We start from the raw sequence: 24,445 nt of genomic DNA on the forward strand, positions 1-24,445 counted from the left end.
AACCTACTGAATGGGAGAAGATATTTGCAAATGACTGATCTGATAAGTGTTAATATCCAAAATATATAAAGAATTCATACAACTCAACACCAAAAAACCCCCAGTGTGATTAAAAAATGGGCAGAGGACCTGAATAGGCATTTTTCCAAAGAAGATATATAAATGGCCAACAGGCACATGAAAAGATGCTCAATATCACTAATCATGATGGAAATGCAAATCAAAACCACAATGAGCTAACACCTCACACTGATCAGAATGGCTAATATGAAAAAGACAAAACAGGGGCGCCTGGGTGGCTCAGTGGGTTAAGTATCTGCTTTCAGCTCAGGTCATGATCCCAGCATCCTGGGGTCCAGCCCCACACAGAGCTCCCTGTTCAGCGGGGAGTCCGCTTCTCCCTCTCCCTCTGTGTGCTTGAGCGCATACACTCTCTCTCTCAAATAAATCTAAAACAAACAAAAAAAGACAAGACATAACATGGTGAGGATGCAGAGCAAAGGGAATTGTTGTGCACTGCTGCTAGGACTGTAAACAGATGCAGCCATTAAGAAAAACATTATGGAGGTTCCTCAAAAAATTAAAAATAGAAATATCATACGATCCAGCAATTTCACTTCTGGGTATTTACTCAAAGAAAATGAAAACACTAATTGTAAATGATATATGCTCAAAGTATCCATCAATAGATGAATGGCTAACGATGATGTGGAATATATATATACAATGGAGTATTATTCAGCCAAAAAAGTAATGGAATCTTGTCATTTGCAACAACATGGACAGACCTAGAGGGTATTATGGTAAGTGAAATAAGTAAGTCAGACAGAGGAAGACAAATACCATATGATTTCACTTATACGTGGAACCTAAAAAACAAAACAGATAAAGAAACAAAACAACACAGAAAAAGACTCATAAATACTGGGAATAAACCTGAAGCTGTAAGGGGAGGGGTGTGGGGGAGGTGGACAAAATAGGTGAAGGTGATTAGAAGGTACAAACTTCCAGTTATAAAACAGATAAATCACAAGGATGTGAAGCACAGCATAGGGAATATAGTCAATAATATTGTAGTAACTTTGGTGACAAAAGGTAACTACATTTATCATGGTGAGCATTTCATAATGCATTTAAATGTCCAATCACTATGCTCTACCCCTGAAACTAATATAATACTGTATCCCAGCACCCTGGGATCATGACCTGAGCCAAAGGTAGATGCTTAAACATTTTTTTTAAAGATTTTATTTATTCATTTAACATACAGAGAGCGCACACAAGCAGGGGGAGTGGCAGAGGGAGAGGGAGAACAGATTCCCAACTGAGGAGGGAGCCCAATGTGGGGCTCAATCCCAGGACCCTGGGATCATGACCTGAGCCGAAGGCAGACGCTCAACAACTGAGCCACCCAGGTGCCCCCAAGTTTTATTTTAATAGCAACTTATTACTTTATTAAAAGGGCACCTGGGTGGCTCAGTTGTTGAGCGTCTGCCTTCGGCTCAGGTCATGATCCCAGGGTCCCGGGATTGAGCCCCACATCGGGCTCCCCGCTCCGCGGGAAGCCTGCTTCTCCCTCTCCCACTCCCCCTGCTTGTGTTCCCTCTCTCACTGTGTCTCTCACTGTCAGATAAATAAAACCTTAAAAAAAAATGTTTAAATAAAACTTGAACCAAACAAGTTATTCTGAATTTCTACCATGTACATTAAATGGAATTTTATTTGTGCTTTAATATTTTGCTCTCACATTAAGTCATCTTTTTCCATCTTGAAGGACAGCAAGGTTTAACATCAAGAGCTAAGACTTCTCTAAGTTGAATATAAGATCCATCAGTCCATTTCATGAGCCAGTATGATATAATTAATTTTAAAAACCTCATCCAAACTTATGCTAATAGACATTTAACACTCATTAAACATTTCCTTGGTTCAAGGCACTGATATGGATGAATCTCAAAAGCATAATGCTAAGTGAAAGAAATCAGATATAAAAAGACTACATTTTATATTATTCTACTGATAATGACATTTTAGAAAAGGCAAACTTATAGAGACAGAAAACAGATCAATAGTTCCAGGAGCTGGAGGGAGTTGGAGAGGACTAACTACAAAAGGCCATGAGAAAAATTTGGGAGGTGATAGAAATGTTCTATACGATAATTTTGGCAGAGACTGCATAACTGTGTATATATTTATCAAAACTCAAACATACTGTCTACTTAAAATTGTTGAATTTTATTGTATGTTATATATATAAATCAAAGATTTTCTTTTTTTTAAAGCATCCATCTTCCTTTTTCTGTTTTTTTAAAGATTTTATTTTTTTTTAAAGTAATCTCTACATCCAACATGGGGCTTGAACTCACAGCCCCAATATCAAGAATCCCATGCTCTACCGACTGAACCAGCCAGGCACTCCTCCATCCATCTTTCTATGTGCATAAAATATCTCCTAAGAATACACAAGAAATTAGTTAACAGTACAGCTGCCCTTGAACAGCTTGGGGGTTAGGAGTACCGACCCCTGCACAGCTGAAAATTTGCATATAAATTTTATCTCCCCCAAAACCTAATTATGTACTTGCCTTCAGGAAGGAAAGCCTGCTTTAGGGGTGAGAATGGGAACTCTATGTATTTCCTTTATACCTTTTAAATTGTATAACAAGTGTATTTATTGCCTATTTGAAACAGAAATTACCAGTTTTGACTGTAAATCTGGATTAAAATAAAACAGCTATTAAAAGCTGTAATAATCACTTAGAGGGTAATCAAATAGTGAAAACCCAGTTAGACTGAATAAATACAGAAGCTACACAATTTGATGTCTTTCCATCAAGATGAAACTGAAACTGAATCTTAAAATTTAATAAAGGCACTGATCTAAACAGATACCTTTGGCAGAAAAAATACCCTAATGTATCAGAGATTTTTTTAACATTTGGCTTTATATCTATGTATTAATTTGACTTCTTATTCTAAAAGAAACAGTATTGGGGCGCCTGGGTGGCTCAGTCGTTAAGCATCTGCCTTCGGCTCAGGTCATGATCCCAGGGTCCTGGGATCGAGCCCTGCATTGGGCTCCCTGCTCCGCGGGAAGCCTGCTTCTCCCTCTCCCACTCCCCCTGCTTGTGTTCCCTCTCTCGCTGTGTCTCTCTCTGTCAAATAAATACATAAAATCTTTAAAAAAAAAGTATTTAGATTCATCTTGTATATCAAACAGCAAATTATACATTACTGGGAATGAGAGTGGGGCTAAGACAAAACCAAAAATCAAGGAATCTGTTTACTGAAAAACTTTCTGTAGAAAGAATGAGAGAGGGGGGCGCCTGGGTGGCTCAGTTGGTTAGGCGACTGCCTTCGGCTCAGGTCATGATCCTGGAGTCCCGGGATCGAGTCCCGCATCGGGCTCCCCGCTCAGCGGGGAGTCTGCTTCTCCCACTGACCCTCTTCCCTCTCATGCTCTCTATCTCTCATTCTCTCTCTCTCAAATAAATAAATAAAATCTTTAAAAAAAAAAAAAAGAAAGAAAGAATGAGAGAGGAATAAGGCATATATTTAAAAATTTAGGAAAAAGGGCAGAGGAAACTCTGACAGTTAAGGTAGAGAATACTCAATTTTTTTTTTTAAAGATTTTATTTATTTATTTGACAGAGACACAGCGAGAGAGGGAACACAAGCAGGGGGAGTGGGAGAGGGAGAAGCAGGCTTCCGGCGGAGCAGGGAGCCTGACGCGGGGCTCGATCCCAGGACCATGGGATCATGACCTGGGCCGAAGGCAGACGCTTAACGACTGAGCCACCCAGGTGCCCCTCTTTTTTTTTTTTTTTTTTAAGTAGGCTCCATGCCCAGTGTGGGGCCTGAACTCATGATCCTGAGATTAAGAGTCGCATTCTCCACTGACTGAGCCAGCCAGGCGCCACAAGAATACTTCGTTTCCAAAAAGATTTTATATTCGAACTTTCCTTGAAATCTAAAAAATAGTAAAGATTTATTTATTTATTTCTGAGAGGTGGGGAAAGGCGGGGGAGAGGAAAAGAGAGTCCTAAGCAGACTCCACATAGAGCATGGAGCCCAAGGTGGGGCTCAATCTCACAACCCTGAAACCATGACCTGAGCCAAAACCAAGAGTTGGATGCTTGACTGTGTCACCCAGGCACCCCTTGAAATCTAAAAAATATTAAAAGAAAGGTCTTATTATGGGAGCAAACTATAGATTTTACTGTACAGTTCTCAATTTAAAAAAATTATTTGATGCTATATACTCCCCTTACTTCTAGGTATATAGCAGAATATTTTTATTTTTATTTTTTTATTTTTTTTTAAGATTTTATTTATTTATTTGACAGAGAGAGAGAGAGAGAGAGAGAGAGCACAAATAGGCAGGCAGGCAGGCAGAGGCAGAGGGAGAAGCAGGCTCCCCGCTGAGCAGGGAGCCCGATGTGGGGCTCGATCCCAGGACCCTGGGATCATGACCTGAGCCGAAGGCAGACGCTTAACTGACTGAGCCACCCAGGCGCCCCAGAACTAGTATTTTTAAAGATCAAAGGTTATAAACAATTTTGATTCTCTGCAACTTTCCTAAGTGTTTTTCGTCTTAGTTCAAACAGCCCTATAACCTTATACCAATTATTTTAAAGTTTAATTCTTTGTGGATTTTTAAAGAGATTTTTATGTATTTATCTGAGAGAGAGGAGAGAAACAGAACACTCATGCGTGTAGGAGAAGGGGGAGGGGTAGAGGGAGAGAGAGATGTAGACTCCCCACTGAGTGGGGAAGCCAGACCCTGGGCTCAATCCCAGGACTCTGAAAACATGACCTGAGCCAAAGTCAGACGCTTAACCAAGTGAGCCACCCAGGAGCTCTTCTATGGACTTTTTAATACATTTCCTACTACTATCTTTTTTGGCTCCAGAATATGATTTCCAATGAAGAGATATACAGGGATAACAGTGACTTACATTATTCCTGAAGACTACCTATTTTCCAGAGGATTTAAAATGAATCACTACTAAATAAAACAGAACACTAAAACCTCTGAAAGCCTCAGATATTTTTGTATTATAGAACTATAGCAGAAAGAAAGGAACCTTCTTAACTCTTTGAGGGGATGGGGTCCTGCAAGGGGTATGTACATTTTCCTTTCACTTTCTCTCTCTTTTTAAAAGATTTTATTTATTTGTCAGAGAGAGAGAGAGAGAGAGCGCACAAGCAGGAGCAAGGAGCCTAATGCGGGACTCGATCCCAGGACCCCGGAATTATGACCTGAGCTGAAGGCAGCCGCTTAACCAGCTGAGCCACTGAGGCATCCCTCAAATAAATAAATCTTAAAAAAAAAAAAAAAAAAAAAGGTCACATGCGGCACTGACTGAGCTAGCCAGGTGCCCCTAAAATTACACATTTTTAAAACTTGGGAGATATTATTGGGGCACCTGGGTGGCTCAGTCCATTAAGCACCTGACTCTTGATTTTGGTTCAGGGTCATGGGATCGAGCCCTGAGTGGGTTCCACACTCAGCATGGAGTCGGCTTGAGAGTCTCTCTCTCTCTCTCTTTGCCCTTCACCTTGCTTGTGCTAATAAATAAATCTTAAAAAAATTGGGAGGTATTAATTCATAGTTATCCTAGATGAGTTTAAAAGAGAAATATGTAGTTTCTGACAATATCAAATTATAACATCTCAAATCATCTGGTATGATAGACTTAATTCCCTTGGCACTGTCAAATATTTTCTATTTCTCTTTTCTAATGCCCCAATGTGACACTTTTAAAATAAACGTTTAGGGGCGCCTGGGTGGCTCAGATGGCATCTGCCTTCGGCTTGGGTCATGATCCCAGGGTACTGGGATCGAGACCCACATCTGGCTCCTGGCTCAGCAGGGAGCCTGCTTCTCCCTCTGCCTCTACCCCTGCTTGTGCTCTCTCTCTCTATCTCTGTGTCTCGAATGAGTAAATAATATCTTTAAAAAAATAAAATAAATGTTTAAAAACATAACAACACTACATTGTTTATGGACACATGGAAGAATAAAAAGAATGTAAGGAAATGATAAATACTAAATTCAAGGTGATCATTACTACACGGATACACAGGGAGCTTCTTAAAGATCAGAGTTAATATGGCAGGGTGCCTGGGTGGCTCGGTTGGTTAAGCGACTGCCTTCGGCTCAGGTCATGATCCTGGAGTCCCAGGATCGAGTCCCACACTGGACTCCCTGCTCAGCGGGAGTCTGCTTCTCCCTCTGACCCTCCCCCTTCTCATGCTCTCTCTCATTCTCTCTCAAATAAATAAATAAAATCTTAAAAAAAAGTTAAAATGGCAATATTAATATTGGGCAAAACTGGGTGGTAGGCTTGTGGTGGGTATTTTTCTTTTCTCTTTATTTTTATTTATTTTTTTAAAGTTTTTTTATTTATTTAATTGACAGAGAGAGAGACAGCGAGAGAGGGAACACAAGCAGGGGGAGTGGGAGAGGGAGAAGCAGCCTTCCCACCGAGCAGGGAACCCAATGCGGGGCTCGATCCCAGGACCCTGGGATCATGACCTGAGCTGAAGGCAGTTGCTTAACCGACTGAGCCACCCAGGCGCGCCCCCCTTTTTAAAGTAATCTCTGTACCCAACATGGGTCCAGAATTTACAACTCAGAGATCAAGTGTCGCATGCTCTACCAACTGAGCCAGCCAGCAACCCCTCTGCCCCTGCCTGTGGTAGGTATTCTCTATACTTTTAGTTGACATGAAATTTTTTAGGGGCGCCTGTGTCAGGCTCCCTGTTCAGCAGGGAGTCTGCTTCTCCCTCTCTCTCTGCCCCTCCCCCTGCTTGTGATCTTTCTCTCTCTCTAAAATAAATAAAATCTTAAAAAAAAAAGGGTCACATGTATTTTTATATACTTTGCTTTTTCCTCAACAAAGAGACATTTTTTCCTGAAGATACACAAATAGATCAAATTTATTCCTTTTTACTGTTTATTTTGCTACCTGATGTCTAAACCACAATAGTTCATTTATTTTTTAGTTTATTTCATTATTTTTTTAAAAGAGTCTATTTATTTATTTGACAGAGAGAGTGAGAGAGGGAACACAAGCAGGGGGAATGGGAGAGGAAGAAGCAAGGCTTCCCGCTGAGCAAGGAGCCCGATGTGGGGCTCGATCCTGAGCCTAACCAACTGAGTCACCACCCAGGTGCCCCATTTTTTAATTTATTTTTAAAAAAAGATTTTATTTATTTATTTGAGAAAGAGTGAGTAGGGAGGAGCAGAGGGGAAAGGAGAAAATCTCAGAGTCTCCAATGAGTGCAGAACCATCCCATGACCCTGATCATGACCTGAGCAGAAATGAATAGTTGGATACTTAAAATGACTGAGCCACCTAGGCACCCCAATAGTTTCTTTCTTTAGATGACTGGCATTTATTTCCTATTTTTCACTATCACAATGCTTTGGTAAATATTCTTATTCTTGCATACACAAATTTTTCTAAATACTGCTTCAATTTAACTAGAAAAAGTACCACATCCCACTTTAAACCATGCAATAATGCTTTTTATAATGTATGGTTGTTTAAAATTATTTCCTCAATCTATACACATATGCAAAAATAAGTGTGCTGCAAATTAGAACTTGCAAAGTTGATCAACGTCTAGAGAAGGGAAAATTACCCCTAAAACATGCTTAATTAGGAGACCAATTCATCTGCTGACCTCCAAAAACATGGAGATAAACATGACAGACACTGTCCCCCATTTGAACCTTCTTCATTCACCACCATTTGATAACCCTTCTTCAGGTCCAGATTAGCAGCACATTTCTCGCCCACAATCATTAAATGTGTAAGGACACTTTAATCATCACCTTCTACTACAGATATCTGGGATATATGTTTCTTAGGTATCATCAGAAAATGTGCTGGTGCTTGAGGGAAATTTCTTTTTAATTATAAATGTCTTATCAACGCTATAGTTAACGTTTCAATGACTAAAGTGGAATTTTCTTCTAAATGTCTACATGGATGGCTATTTTCTAAGTTTGTAAAAAATTCTACATGTCCTTCCCTTCAATAATAGGTCTACCAAAAAACCACATGGATATTTTTATACTACAAATATTGAAAACCAACCAACTTATGTGTAAGCATATTAATGAAAATAAATTTCTGTAAGAATAACAGTTATTCCATAACCTGTTTATGTTCTTGCCAATATCAGTAGGGACAAAAGGCAGAATTCAGGTTTTCTAAGTCTTAATTAACATTCTTTGATGCTTTTTTCATTATTCTGAACTTAGATAACTTTAAGCAAGTCATTCAACTTCTCCAGACCAGAGTTTCACAACTGTAAAACAAGGAAGTTAAAGCGTAACAGAAATTTACACAGGAGTCAAAAAAGTTTGGGAAATTTTATAATCCCCATCCTTATAAGAAAATTCAAGAGTCTAGGGGTGCCTGCTGACTCAGTCAGTTGAGTAACCTACTCTTTTTTTTTTTATTATTAACAAATATTATTTGTTTCAGGGGTACAAGTCTGTGATTCATCAGTCTTACACAATACACAGCGCTCACCACAGCACATACCCTCCCCACTGTCCATCACCCAGCCACCCCATCCCTCCCACTCCCCTCCACTCCAGCAACCCTGTTTGTTTCCTGAGATTAAGAGTCTCTTATGGTTTGTCTCCCTCTATGGTTTTGTCATGTTTCATTTTTTCCTCTCTTCCCCTATGATCCTCTGCCTTGTTTCTCAAATTCCACTTATCACTGAAACCATATAATTGTCTTTCTCTGATTGACTTATTTCACTTAGCATAATACTCTCTAGTTCCATCCACATAGTTGTAAATGGCAAGATTTCATTTTTTTGATGGCTGCATAATATTCCATTGTATATATACACCACATCTTCTTTACCCATTCATCTGTTGATGGACATCTAGGCTCTTTCCATAGTTTGGCTATTGTGGACATTGCTGCTATAAACATTGGGGTGCATGTGCCCCTCTGGATCACTACATTGGTATCTTTGGGATAAATACCCAGTAGTGCAATTGCTGGGTCATAGGGCAGCTCTATTTTCAAGTTTTTGAGGAACCTCCATACTGTTTTCCAGAGTGGCTGCACCAGTTTGTATTCCCACCAACAGTGTGGGAGGGTTCCTCTTTCTCCGCATCCTCGCCAACATCTGTCGTTTCCTGACTTAATTTTAGCCATTCTGACTGGTGTGAGGTGGTATCTCATTGTGGTTGTGATTTTTATTTCCCTGATGCTGAGTGATGTTGAACACTTTTTCATGCGTCTGTTGGCCATTTGGATATCTTCTTTGCAGAAATGTCTGTTCATGTCTTCTGTTCATTTCTTGAATGGATTCTTTATTCTTTGGGTGTTGAGTTTGATAAGTTCTTTATAGATGTTGGATACTAGCCCCTTATCTGTTATGTCATTTGCAAATATCTTCTCCCATTCTGTCAGTTGTCTTGGTTTTGTTGACTGTTTCCTTTGCTGTGCAAAAGCTTTTTATCTTGATGAAGTCCTAATAGCTCATTTTGAGCAACCTACTTTTTTTTTAAAGATTTTATTTATTTATTCATGAGAGAGAGAGAGAAGCAGAGGGAGAAGCAGGCTCCCTGCTGAGCAGGGAGCCCGATGCGGGACTCGATCCCAGGACCCTGGGATCATGACCTGAGCCGAAGGCAGACGCTCAACCATCTGAGCCACCAGGCACCCTTGAGCAACCTACTCTTGATTTCAGCTCAGATCATGATCTCGGCGTTGCAAATTCAAGCCCCATGTTAGGTGTAGAGATTACTTATATAAACTTAAAAGAAGTTTCACAAAGGAGAAACCTATATGAAATTCTGATAATGTATATAATTAACCCAATTATAAATCTATGATTAAAAATTATTATTTATGGGGCTCCTGAGTGGCTCAGTTGGTTAAGCGTCTGCCTCAGGCTCAGGTCATGATCCCAGGGTCCTGGGATCAAGCCCTGGGTCAGGCTCCCTGCTCATTGGGGAGCCTGCTTCCCCCTCTCCGGCTTCCCCCTGCTTGTATTCCCTCTCTCGCTGTCTCTCTTTGTCAAATAAATAAAATCTAAAAAAAAAAAATTAAAAATTAAAAAATAAAAATATTTATTTTTTAAATGTAATCTCTACCCCCAAAGTGAGGCTTGAACTCACAACCCCAAGATCAAGAGTCACATGCTCCAACAACCGAGACAGTCAGATGCCCCTAAAAATTATTTTTAAAAAGGCAAGAACTCAGTTTACTTTTTTTTTTTTAACATTCTTAGTTTATTGATCCTCTCATGAAAAATCTGCACAACCACCACAGATAAAGCCACTGCAGCATCTTTACTCCTTCTGTCGTCCAATCTCCAGCTCACTTTTTGCCAGCACCAACATTAGCTTTTGCAGTCCCCCTAACTTTCTTCATTCTGGTCTTGCATTCCTTTCACTGTTTTCTTGATGTCTTTTTCTTCTCATACAGGCCATGTCTTGCAAGTCTGTGTTTGGGTTCATTTTTCTTTGCATAAATCCAAAGAATCATAAATCATGCCAAAGCCGGTTGTCTTGCCACCACCAAAATGGGTTCTGAATCCAAACACAAATATGACATCTGGTGTGGTCTTGTACATTCTGGCTAGTTTTTCCCGAATTTCTGTCTTAGGTACTGTTGCCTTTCCGGGGTGAAGAACATCAATGACCATCTGTTTCCGCTGAAGTAGTCAGTTAGTCACGAACTTCCTGGTCTGGATAGTTACTGTGTCGTTCATGTCGTTCATGATGGCGGCCAAGCTTCAAGAACTCAGTTTACTTTAACCTTTTACTTCACAATAGCACAGTTACGGTTTTTTAAAACACAACAACACTAAACACTTCCAGTTAAGAAAATTAATGTTCACATACCGTTTTTTTTAGGATAAAAAAATATATTTCTTATTTTGTTGTTTATTTTTTTTTAGTATCTTATTTATTTATTTGAGAAAAAGAGAAAGGGAGAAGCAGACTCCCCGCTGAGCAGGAGCCTGATGTGGGGCTCGATCCTGGGACTCCAGAATCATGACCCAAGCTGAAGACAGACACTTAACCGACTGAGCCACTGAGGCGCCCCATTACATATATTTTAAAGATTTATTTATTTATTTGAGGGGGAGGGGGAAGAGGGAGAGTCTTTGTTTTTTTTTTGAAGATTTTATTTATTTGACAGAGAGAGAGAGACAGCGAGAGAGGGAACACAAGCAGGGGGAGGAGAGGGAGAAGCAGGCTTCCCACTGAGCAGGGAGCCCGATGCAGGGCTCGATCCCAGGACCCTGGGACCATGACCTGAGCCAAAGGCAGACACTTAACGACTGAGCCACCCAGGTGCCCCACGGGAGAGAGAGTCTTAAGGAGACTCCATGCTGAGCTGAGCGTGGAGCCTGATGGAGGGCTAGATCTCAAAGCCCTGAGATCACAACTTGAGCCGAAATCAAGAGTAGGACATTTAACCGACTGCACCATCCAGGCACCCCAGGATGAAAAAATATTTTTTATTTCCCAGGGACAACCTTTTTTCTCCAAGTAGCTATATTATTCATTAACTGTACTATACAAATCTAGTATCTCATATAGTACCATACAGTAATATTTCATGTTCAATTTTTCATCTGTAACTTTCAAAAGTTAATTTCCATATACCCCCACATCTACCCCTTGAATCCTTAATTATAAATTCCTTGAGTGAGAGACAACATATATTCTTTACTCCATTTTCCAGAGATGAGAATATAAGAGGCACTCAAATGCTTGAATGAATGGATGAATGCCTAGCACAGTACCAAACAGAATCACTTGCAATTGGGAAGATAAACAAAAGCGCATAAACTTCCAGAGGAAGTCTAGTCTTATCTGGCTTAGTCAATGATAATGTCACCAAACAGTCCACAGTGATATACAAAATATATTAATTACTGAAGTTTAATGGAACAGGTTTTTTAAAAAATTTTACTTATTTATTTGAGAGAGAGAGTGGGGGGGGTAGGGTGGGAGAGACAGAGGGAGAGGGAAAAGCAAACTCCCCACTGAGCAGGGAGCCTGACGTGGGGCTCGATTTCAGGACCCTGAGATCATGACCTGAGCTGACACTTAACCAACTGAGCCACCCAGGCATCCCTGGAACAGGTATTTTTGGGTGAGACTGGATGACACCAAAGAACAAGAAGTTTCTTTGAGCACTTTGGCAGCAACCATTTAGATGGAAATGTTCTAAGTAAAGACAATATTCTTTGTTCATTATTGAAGATCAAGAATTTTTCCTACACTTTTTTAAAAGATTTTATTTATTTATTTATTTGAGAGAGAGACACAGCATGAGAGGGGAGAGGGTCAGAGGGAGAAGCACGCTCCCCACGGACCCAGGAGCCCGATGTGGGACTTGATCCCAGGACTCCAGGATCATGACCTGAGCTGAAGGCAGTCGCTTAACCAACTGAACCACCCAGATGCCCCTAGACTTCATATTTTATCTTTATGAACTACCATTTACTCATTTCAAAACTTGGAAAAAAAAGGGCGCCTGGGTGGCTCAGATGGTTAAGCGTCTGCCTTCAGCTCAGGTCATGATCCCAGGGTCCTGGGATCAAGTCCCACATCGGGCTCCCTGCTCCTTGGGAGCATGCTTCTCCCTCTGCCTCTCTCTCTCTCTGTCTCTCATGAATAAATAAAATCTTTAAAAAAAAAAAAAAAGCTTGGAAAAAAAAAATTTCAACCAGTCCAAGATCCTAGGAACAGTCTGTCTGGAATACTACACACTCTGTATCCCCCACCTCATGCATCTTTAGGCTTCACTCAAATGTTGCCTTTGGAGAAGTGCTTCTAGGAAATTTCCCCATTTCCATTCAATTTCTTGTGAAATACTATCATGGAGAAGTGCAAGCTGCTTTAGTAACTCATCCTACTTCATTTTTATCTGTGTGATTATTTAATGTCTCTCAACATTAAATGAAAAATAAGGACTTGACCTCCAGCTTTCTGCACAATGCCTGGTCCATTGGAAGCGCCCACTGAGGGTCTGTTGAAGAATAGTTACAATTACACAAAGTAATTGTAAGTAGCTGGAGAAAGACAACACGATCTTTCTTTGTAAGATACTTAAAAATATATATATCTGAAATCCAACTGCATATTACAATCAATGGCATGTCAGCTTAATTGGCAGTATGTTTTCTTTCTTAGTTGTATATACAATAATGATACATCTTTCAATTGATGGCATCAGAAAGTACTTGGAAAAGCAATAATATTCTCTGATACTGCAGCCATGGGATCCTATACCTAACAAAGTACAAGTTTAGGATTTTGGCAATCAGGGCCAAAGGAGAAAATGACTTAGTAAATGACAGAGTTAGGACAGGGAAAGCACAACTCTTCTAGAAGACTACTTAGGTAATAGGTAGGGGGACAAAAATATTAAGGAGGCACACATGGTACCAAAAGCAAAAGAGTTAACTCCTGGAGCTGAGGAGCAGTGGTAGTTAGGTTGTCGGGGCAGGTTAGACTATATACAGGGTACCTATCAGAGTTTGAAATTTCCTCTCCTTTCAGTTACTAAAGCAGTGGTCAATGCTCTTCAGTACTCTATGTCCAAAATGAGGGTGGCAGATAGCCAGGTAGATGGGAAGGGTCTATGAGCTAATAGACAATTAGTGGAGCACCTATGCCAAAAGATTCCACCACTCACTAAGCTGCTCCAAAGAAAATGCTGGAAGGTCAGGAAAAGCTCCCTTCCTAGCATTCAGGTAACCAGAATCTTGTACACCCCACCAGCTGATTCCACCTCAACTGACAACTATGTAGCAAACTAGAAACCCAAAGAACTTATTTTGTCAAAGGTCACCACCACGCTTTTCCATAACAATAACCTTGTACCACAGTCCCACGCTACAGAAAACAGGGAAATGAACTGATACTAATATAATTATCTTGGTGTATTTCTGTGCTACTTCCAGTGGCAGAACAATGGGGACCTCAAAAAGAGGTTAAAAATGACATCTTATGTCCCATTATACTGTTTTTAAGATTTTATTTATTCATGAGAGAGAGAGAGAGAGAGAGAAGCAGAGGAAGAAGCAGGCTCCCAAGGATCAGGGAGCCTGATGCGGGAGTCAATCCCAGGACCCTGGGATCATGACCTGAGCCGAAGGCAGATGCTTAACCATCTGAGCCACCCAGGTGCCCTGTCCCATTATATTCTGTAAAACTATGCTCCACACCCTAAAAAAATACATGTACTATTTTTAGTAAGTAGCATATGATTAAGTTTTGGTTCTCTGATGCTTTGAAATATATAAAAACTGTTAACCTAGAACTGGTAAGTCCTTGAAATTTATTTATTTATTTATTTGACAGGGAGAAACAGAGCGAGAGGGGAGTGGGAGAGGGAGAAGCAGGCCTCCCGTGGAACAGGGAGCCAGATGTGGGGCTTGATCCCAGGACCTCATGACCTGAGCTGAAGGCAGACGCTTAATGACTGAGCCATCAAGGTGCCCCGAAATTTATTTATTTTTAAAGATTTCATTTATTTATTTGAGAGAGAGTGAGAGAGCACGAGAAGGGGGGAGAGGCAGCGAGAGAAGGAGAAGCAGACTCCCTAGTGAGGAGGGAGTCAGATGCGGGGCTCAATCCCAGGGCTCTGGGATCATGACATGAGCCAAAAGCAGAGGCCTAACCAACTGAGGCATCCAGACACCCCAAATCCTTGAAATTTTTTTTTTAGATATTTATTTATTTATTTGAGAAAGCGAGAATGAGAGAAAGAGAGCACATGAGAGGGGGGAGGGTCAGAGGGAAAAGCAGACTCCCCGCCGAGCAGGGAGCCTGATGCGGGACTCGATCCCAGGATTCCAGGATCATGACCTGAGCCGAAGGCAGTTGCCGAACCAACTGAGCCACCCAGGTGCCCCCAAATCCTTGAAATTTAAAAGTAATACTTCTCATAGACTTTACTCTTCTATCCCAAAGCATAGTCAGTTTCCATTTCACAAGTTCTCTAACACTAACCCAGGAGTTCAAAATGGTGAATTTGTCCAGTTAAATCAGCCTTCCTACAGACTGACAATCCCTGATATAAAATGGATGATCAAAGTCAACTAAACTGTTAAATTTTACTATGCTAGAAGACTGGCTACATATTTGCAAAGCTGCCTCATGTAATGATCAAGGCACAGAAAATACAATTCACTAAAAAAAAAAAAAAGGCCCAAACCAAGTTATTCAAAATACCAACTGACAGAAAAAGATTTTTACGTCTCTATGGAATAGTCCAACCTTCAAAACTAGACACTAGACAGTATTAACAAAAGTGTGAATAGGTACATCTGAAGAAATGTCTTTTCAAAATTACATTTTATGTAAGCTTAGAGATAGGAGCTCTTTGTCCACAGTGAAATCACTTGAGATGCCATCTAATCAAGTATCTTCTACACAGTAATAGAAGCATTTATTAGTGTCTTGGGGGAAGATATTACAGAACCATCATAAGAAAAATGAACAGTTTCTGTTTTCCAATGATGAAACTCACACTCTAAAAGAATTTCCACTTCATCAGCAGCAAGAGTTGGGAAAAGGCCAGACAAAATTCAAGTCTATAGTTAGGCTGGGGAAAGGTTTGGGACCACTAAGTATTACCTGTTTTATTTTTTTAAAGGATTTTATTTATTTGAGAGAGAGAGCGTGAGCACATGATAAAGGGGGAAGGGCAGAGGGAGAGGGAGTACAGGAGGAGGGAGTGAGGGACTCCCCATTGAGCAGGGAGCCTGACCCGGAACTCGATCCCAGGACTCTGGGATCATAACCTGAGACAAAGGCAATCGTTTAACCGACTGAGCCACCCGGGCACCCATATTACCTGTTTTAAGAACATTTTATACTTCCTGATATTAAGAACAAAGCATGGGCGCCTGGGTGGCTCAGTTGGTTAAGCGACTGCCTTCGGCTCAGGTCATGATCCTGGAGTCCGGGATCGAGTCCCGCATCGGGCTCCCTGCTCAGCAGGGAATCTGCTTCTCCCTCTGACCCTCTTCCCTCTCGTGCTTTCTGTCTCTCATTCTCTCTCTCTCTGAAATAAATAAATAAAATTAAAAAAAATATTAAAAAAAAAAAAAAAAAGAACAAAGCATAACTCTCATAGGCAGTTTTTAACATGGCAGATCTGACCAAGCAACCTGCAGGGAATGTTTAACCCATCTAATCATTACAGAGGTGTACTTGAGGATTGTGAGAGCATTTCTGAGATTAACAAAGAGAGGTAGCAAGCAGAGCAGCAGTTCTTTGGTATGACAATAGGAAAAGTATGAAAACATTATGAATCAAGTAAAAAAAAAAAAGACAGCTAGTCAGCCTCAAGTTTCTTTCTTTTTGTTTTTTAAGTTTTTACTTAAATTCTAGTTAGTTGGGGGCACCTGGGTGGCTCAGTCGGTTGGGCCTCAGACTCTTGACTCCAGCCCAGGTCATAATCTCAGAGTTGTTAAATCAAGCCCTGCGACAGGCTCTTTGCTCAGTGTGGAGTCTGCTGGAGGTTCTTTCCCTCTCTCCCTCCTCCTGTACTCACTCTCTCTCTCTCTAAAATAAATCTTAAAAAAAAAAACAAAACAACCCTATTTAGGGGCACCTGGGTGGCTCAGTCGTTAAGCGTCTGCCTTCGGCTCAGGTCATGATCCCAGGGTCCTGGGGTTGAGCCCTGCGTTGGGCTCCCTGCTCGGCAGGAAGCCTGCTTCACCCTCTCCCACTCCCCCGCTTGTGTTCCCTCTCTCGCTGTGTCTCTGTCATATAAATAAATAAAATCTTTAAAATAAAAAAAAAACCCTAGTTAACATACAGTGTAATATTAGTTTCAGGTGCAGCCTCAAGTTTCTTAATACACATGTGCTATCAAGACCATGAGTTAAGTGACAGTTTTGGTAGGAACAAGTCTGGTAGTATGAAATTCCTTCTCCCTGTAATTCAAATTTTGTCCAACAATTTCCAAACAGACAGGCAACCATGAAGAGAGCCACCTCCTTGATCTTTAGGCTTTTAAAGTCTTACAGAAAAAACTTAAAGAATATAAGGTGAAAAAACACAAAAGAGCCTAGTAATTACATTTTAATGCTACAAGAAACAGTTTAATTCCAATACCTATATAGCTTTTTAGAACTTAAATGCTAGTTATCTTTTATCTTTTTAATTCCTTTTCTTAGTCTCCCAGCACTAGGTTACACAAAGCAACTTGGGGGAGGGAGAGGATGGAGCAAATGGGGAGATGCTGATTAGAGTACTTCCAGTTATAGGATGAACAAGAACTGGGGATCTGATGTACAGCAAGGCGATTACAGTTAGTAATAACGTATTATATACTTAAAACTTCCTAAAAGAGTATACCTTAAATGTTCTTACCACAAGAAAGAAATGGTAATTATGTGACATGTGGGGATGGTTACCCAACACTATGGTGGTAATTATTTTGCAATATGTAAGTGTATCAAATCAACAGTGTATACCTTAAACCTAGACAATGTTAATGTCTAAGTTTATCTATTTGTCTATTTCAGTAAAGGTGAGAAAAAAAATAACTAAATCAATTTAGGAAGTTATTCTGACAGGAAAAAAACAGGCCCCTATAAATAAATGACTATCTTTTTCCTCAAAACAATCACATTTTTAGGTTTTATTCCAACAAGACTTTCCCTTCTCATCTATTCCTCCTTCCTTCCTCCTACTACTGATTGGCTAAACAAACCTTCAGAAAAACTTTTTTGAATTAACATTTGGGAAAATGTTAATTTAATATTACTCAACCATTAGAATTCTTTTTAATGAATCAAAAAAAATTCTACTAAATTAAATTTGTAACACATGAGGGGCGCCTGGGTGGCCCAGTCGTTAAGCGTCTACCTTCGGCTCAGGTCATGATCCCAGGGTCCTGGGACTGAGCCCCGCATCGGGCTCCCTGCTCAGCGGGAAGCCTGCTTCTCCCTCTCCCACTCCCCCTGCTTGTGTTCCCTCTCTCGCTGTGTCTCTGTCAAATAAATAAAATCTTAAAAAAAAAAATTTATAACACATGACCTTATCTAAGAAGTAAATATATTAAGACAACATTTACGACAATTTCCCCTGCAGTATATAATCTCCAGAGATGGCTATCGACAATCTCTCCTCTAATCAGCAAAACATCTAGGGGCGCCTGGATGGCTCAGTCGGTTAAGCAACTGACTCTTGATTTCAGCTCAGGTCACGATCTCAGGATTGTGAGATAAAGCCCTGCGTTGAGTGCTGTGCTCAGTGGAAAGTCTGCTGGAGATTCTCTCTCTCTCCTTCTCCCTCTGCCCCCCTCCCCTCTCCCGTTCTCTTAAAAAAAAAAAAAAATCATCCATTTCCCTTCCCCTAGAATCCAGGCTGGCCGAGCATCCTGGTTGACCAAAAAAGTAGAGCAAATTATGACACTGTGTCAGTTTTAAGTCTAGTGTTTAAGAGGCCTGACAACTTTTCTTCTCTTGCTCTGAGCCATCACATAAGAAGTCCAGGCCATCTTGCTGGAAAGACCCTTTGAGGGCTGGGAATGTACATTTCAGCTAACAGTGAGCATCAAGTTTCCAGACACGTGGGGGAGGTCTTCTTGAACCTTCTAACTCTGGTGACAGCTGAATACAACCACAGTCAGACCTAGCTGACAATACATGAGCCAAAACTGCCTGATCAATCCAAAGAATGCTGAGAAATAGTAAGTTGTTGTTTTAAGGCACTAAACTTTGGAATCATTTATTACACAGCAAAGCTAACTGATAAATACCCCTATATAGTCTCTAAAGAGAGTAGGACTCTGATGAATGAGGAAGGCATGGTCAAGGCCCTTGAGGCACTCCATGTGGGTAAAGGAGATGCATAAGCTGGGTATGTTAATAAAATATGGTAACTGTACTCATAAAAGTATTCACAAGATGCTACTCAAGCTCAGAGGAAGCCCAGTTTGGATCATCACAGAAATTTTCTGGAAGAGACATGTTTGAGCTGAGTTTTAAAGAAAAGTTAGTCAGCCAGACAGGCAGGAAGGAAACAATATGAAAAACACCAGAAAGGGGGAAAAGCAGGATGTTTGTGTGTGAGGAGTTGGGTGCATACATATGTGTGAATGCGTATGTGACCCAATGTTATAAGCAATTCGGTGTTATCAGAAGACTGAGAAGCCAGAGATGCAGTTGGCAGGGGTAAAGAGGTTATGAAGAACTTTGTTCATCATGCAAAGGAGCTCATAGCTCTTGTATGAGATAAAGAGCCACTCTGGGGTTTTTAAGAAGGTCAGTAACAAGGTCACAGTAAGGTGATTGTGTTTTAGAAAGCTAGCTTTGGCAGCATGTGGAAAAGTACTTACAGGGAACTAGACTGAAAATCAAGAGACTAGAAATGGGGACAATAGATTAGTCCAGGTGAGAGATGATGGCCTGAATTAGGGCACTGAGAAAGGGATGAAGAGAAACAGAGACAAAAATTGGCAAGGCACAGTCACTAATTGGATACAGAGGACTCCATTGGTCAGCATCTAATCAGGAAAGCAGAACCTATGCCAGTGAGTTTCACAGAAGAAATTTAACATGGGGAACTATTTTTTTTTTAATTTTATTTATTTATTCATGAGAGACAGAGAGAGAGAGAGAGACAGAGAGAGAGAGAGAGAGAGGCAGATGGAGAAGCAGGCTCCCAAGGAGCAGGGAGCCTGATGCGGGACTCGATCCCAGGACCCTGGGATCTGACCCGAGCCGAAGGCAGATGCCCAACCATCTGAGCCACCCAGGCACCCCAGGGGAACTATTTTTGAAGGTGTTAGAAAAATGAAAGGGCTAATAGGAAACAGTTGGAAACCCCGAGATTAAGAAGAGCAGGGCTACTATCCCTGAGACTGGAGGAACCAAAGAAGCAGGTCATATCATCAGAACCCAGGGGCTGTGACTGCCTAGAGGGAGCTGGACCATGAAAGAGATGCAGTCATCTCAAGCAGAGAGAGAGAAGAAATGCCCTCCCCTGGTCTTCTTATCCCCACTGGCCAAGCCTGACTAGGAGCTGGTTGGCAAGGGAGCTTGAGAAAGGTAGCTTGCCTTCTGCAGGAAGAGCAAAGTAGAGGAAGGTAAGAAAACAGATCTGAGCATAAAGAGCAAAAGGCATGAGGATAAAGGAGAAAGAGTAGATTGATTCCTTGTTGCTATCTGGCTTTGACAGAGGTCGGGTGGTAGTGTCAGAACCTGAGATTAGGAAACCAGGAAGATGATGGGGGTGAGGGGGATAAGGGAAGGGATACAGAGAAGGACACAATCTAACTTTTAAAAAACTCCCTCACTGGGGCACCCGGGTGGCTCAGTCGGTTAAGATTAAGCGTCCGACTCTTGATTTTGGGGTCATGAGATGAAGCCCCACGTTGGGCTCCATGCTCAGCAGGGAGTCTGCTTGGGAATCTCTCTCTCTCTCTCTCCCCCTTTGCCCCTCCCCCATGCTCTCTCTAAAATAAACAAATCTTTAAAAAAAAATAGGACTCTGAATAATAGATCTTGCCAATTATTACCACAGCAGTCTCTCAGCAAAACAATCGCAGTTTTTTTTTTTTAAGATTTTATTTATTTGTCAGAGAGAAAGAGAGAGAGCATGCACAAGCAGGGGGAGCAGCAGGCAGAGGAAGAAGCAGGCTCTCCGCTGAGCAGGGAGCCCGATGCGGGGCTCCATCCTAGGACCCTGGGATCATGATCTGAGCCAAAGGCAGCCGCTTAACAACTGAGCCACCCATGTGCCCCAAAACAGTCACAAATTTCTAATTCTGCTAAATACTAAAACAATAATAATAAAAAAACCCAACCCACAACTGCCTTGTTACCAAAAGCTACTTGCTGAAAAGAAAAATTGTTAATATTTTAAAACTGTGTTAAGGGTAGGAAGTTATGATAAAAGTAGTTTATTTCCAGTGATCCACTTCTACTTCCCTCCAGATTTGACATCCTAATAAATTATCCAGGGTCCTTTACAACACCAAACAATATTCTTGGTAGATATAAATATTCATCTAAAACCTCAAATGAAGTAAATAATAGGCTCGCCATCTTAGCTAAATATAGAAGACAGCCATTTTTAAATGTTATATATTGATCTAGAAGAAAATCATGAAGAATACTGTAAATGTCCAATACTTTCATCTGCTACATAAAAATAATTAGATCTACAGAGTTTCTATACTTTATGACTTTTGAAGTACCTATTTAAGTTACAATTCCTAGAAATACAGATTTTGGTCTAACAATATACCATGTATTTAGAAAGATATATAGTAAAACCACTGGAAGTACCTCAAACTTTCAGGCAAAATGACAGATTGAACATGTAACTTTTACTCTCTCCAAAATTCTATTAAAGGAGTCAACAGAGTTTTAAAAATTTTTTAATTTCAGCATAGTAATCATACAGTGTTATATTCCTTTTAGGTGTATAATACAGAGATCCAACAATTCTATATATTACTCAGTGTTCATCAAGATAAGTGTACTCTTAATCCCCAACTCCTATTTCAACCGTTCCCTGACCCACCTCCCCTCTGGTCACCATCTATTTGTTTTCTATATTTAAGGAGTCAACACCTTTTTTTTAAAAGGCTTAAACCCACTAGAGGACAAAGAATGGGAGAAGAGTCAATAGCAACAAAATTTTGGGAAAGTAAAAGGCAAGAGTGATGAATGTTGGGGGCAGAGATTACTTAAAATAAAATCTTAAAAAAAAAGATGTTGTAACTATATCATGTACATGATTTTTAAAGAGTTCTTATCTCGGGGTTTTTCAATCTGGGCAATACTGACATTTTAGGCTGGGTAATTCTTTGTTGTTGGAAGCTATCCTATGCATTGTAGAATGTTTAACAGCTCCCTAGCCTCTACCTACTAAATGCCAGTAGCACCAGTAGCCTCCCAGTTGTGACAACCAAAAATGTCTACAAACAATGCCAAATGTCACTTAGTGGGCAAAATCACCCAGAGTTGAAAACCACTGACTTATCTTTTAGTAATACATCTGAATTATTTACAGATATAATGATGTGATATTTGGGATTGACTTCAAAAATAATCCAGTGAGGGTGGAAGAGTTAAATGAGAAATAACACAAAATGATGGGTGATGGGGTGCTTGGAAATTTATTAGACATCTACTTTGTGCATTTTTCTATAGTGTGTTATATTCATAATAAGGTAAATTTTAAAAGAAAGTTAATTAGAAACTCTTGTACCTTGTTAGCTGGGTGTCTAAAAACGTTGCAAAACAATTCCTCAGTATCTTACCAAAATGAAAAGGCTCACACTCTATAACCAAACAACTCTACTGACTATAAAAAGAAACCTTCATCTATGTGCACCAATGTTGATGTTTCAGTGTCTGTAGCAGCAAAAACTTGGAAACAATGCCTATCACAGCGGAATAAATTTTAAAAAATATATTGTTGGTATATTTGTATTCACTGGAAAAGCATGTTATTTAAAATGTATACATTTCCATAACATCTATATAAATTTTGACAACTAAGTAATGTTATTTATGGATAAAAATCTTAAAAATAATAAAGATAAAATTTTAAAACTTAAAACTAGTAAGAGTGATGTCTAGATCATTTCCTTGACTCTGGACTCCTCCAGTGAATGCCTCTCCTCTCAAGCCACAGGCTAGAGGTTTGTTCTCTGGAAAGAACAAAACAGAAAGTCTCAGGAATGGGAGACTATAAGCACAATCAAGGGGATGGATGATGTACAAAAAATAGGAAGGTTGAGTGAACACTGACATACAAACTTTGTTTCCAGTGGTTCTGAGAAAACTGGAAGCTGGGCCTGTACTGTCTAGGCAGGAGATTACAAGATCCTCAGGAAAATGTGACCAGCACAAGATAAAGAGCTTTACAATTCATTGATGTTAATAGTTCATCCAGAGAAATAGCCCAGCCAGCAAACCGTAAACTGAACTCCACAGTTGCCAAACCTCACCCCTATATGCTCAGACTTTTTCATTAATTTTTTAGCACTCCAATCCGAATAAGTATAAATGACAAGAAATCAGCCATCTGATCATTCATCTTCAACATGAAAGATAAACACCAAAACAATGTATAGAAAAAAGCAAAGGAAAACAAAGACCATGCAAAGAGAAAAAGTCAAAACAAAAGAAAAACTATCATGAATATCCTAAAAGGTAAGAGAAGTTATTGCTTCCATGAAAGAAGAGCAAAATCCTTAAAACATACTAAGAATGAGAAAGTCTTCTACGAAATAGATAAAAGACAAAGATGGAAAATAGAAAATATAGGAGGACTAATCCAAATACTCCCCCAACTTGATCTACAGATTCCATGTAATTTCTATCAACATTCCAAATGCTCCCCCCCCTTTTTTTTTTTTTTACAGAAATGACAAGGTGATCCTTAAATTCATATAGTAATGCAGGAGACCCAAAGACCAAAACAATCTTGGAAAATAATAAATTTAGAAGACTCACACTTAAGGATTTTACTTTATTTATTTTTTTAAGATTTTATTTATTTATTTGACAGAGACACAGCGAGAGAGGGAACACAAGCAGGGGGAGTGGGAGAGAGAGAAGGAGGCTTCCCACGGAGCAGGAAGCCCGATGCAGGGCTCGATCCCAAGACCCTTCGATCATGACCTCAGCCGAAGGCAGACGCTTAACGACTGAGCCATCCAGGTGCCCCAAGGATTTTAAAACAATACAAAGCCATAGTATTCAAGACAGTATGACATAAGAACAGTCTGACATAAGAATAGACATATTTATCAATGGAACAGAAAGTTGAGAAATAAACCCATACATCTATGGCCAACTGGTTTTTTACACAGTTGTCAAACTCACTTGGGGAAAAGAATAGTCTTTTCAACAAATGGTTCTATGACAACTGGATATTCACATGCAAAAGATGAACCTAGACCCCTACTTCACAACATATACAAAAATTAACTAAAAATGGACCAGACACCACAATCTCACACCCATCAGGAAGGCTATTATTAAAAAAAACAAAACCCAAACAAACAAACAAAAAAACAAAAAAAAACAAAGTAACAAGTATTGGCTGGATGTACAGAAATTAGAACCCTTGTATTGGTGGGGAGTGTAAAATGATACAAGTCACTGTGGAAGACAGTATGGCAGTTTCTCCGAAAATTAAAAATAGAATTACCATATGATCTAGCAATTCCAGTTCTAGGTATAAACCTACATAACTGAAAGCAGAGTCTTGAAGAGATATTGTACACCCATGTTCCTAAAAGCATTACTCAGAATAGCTAAAAATAGCTAAAACACGTAAACAACCCAAGTGTCCATCACCAGATGAATGGATAGGTAAAATGTGGCATGGAGTATTATTTAACCTTAAGGAAGGATATTGACAACATGGATGAACTTTAAGAATACCGTG

At 40.0% G+C, this 24,445-nt stretch overlaps 1 protein-coding gene and 1 pseudogene across 1 annotated transcript in view; both read right to left on the bottom strand.

Annotated features, from left to right (window-relative positions):
* The window catches only part of UBE2D2 (ubiquitin conjugating enzyme E2 D2), a 59,332-nt gene that overhangs the window by 17,885 nt on the left and 17,002 nt on the right, over positions 1-24,445 (bottom strand). The window lies entirely within an intron of this gene.
* LOC112808918 (small ribosomal subunit protein eS24 pseudogene) lies at positions 9,888-11,167 on the bottom strand (annotated as a pseudogene).

This window comes from Callorhinus ursinus, unplaced genomic scaffold (assembly GCF_003265705.2).
Source record: "Callorhinus ursinus isolate GAN/ISIS: 27379988/994484 unplaced genomic scaffold, GSC_fseal_2.0 scaffold83, whole genome shotgun sequence".
Lineage (NCBI taxonomy): Eukaryota > Metazoa > Chordata > Mammalia > Carnivora > Otariidae > Callorhinus > Callorhinus ursinus.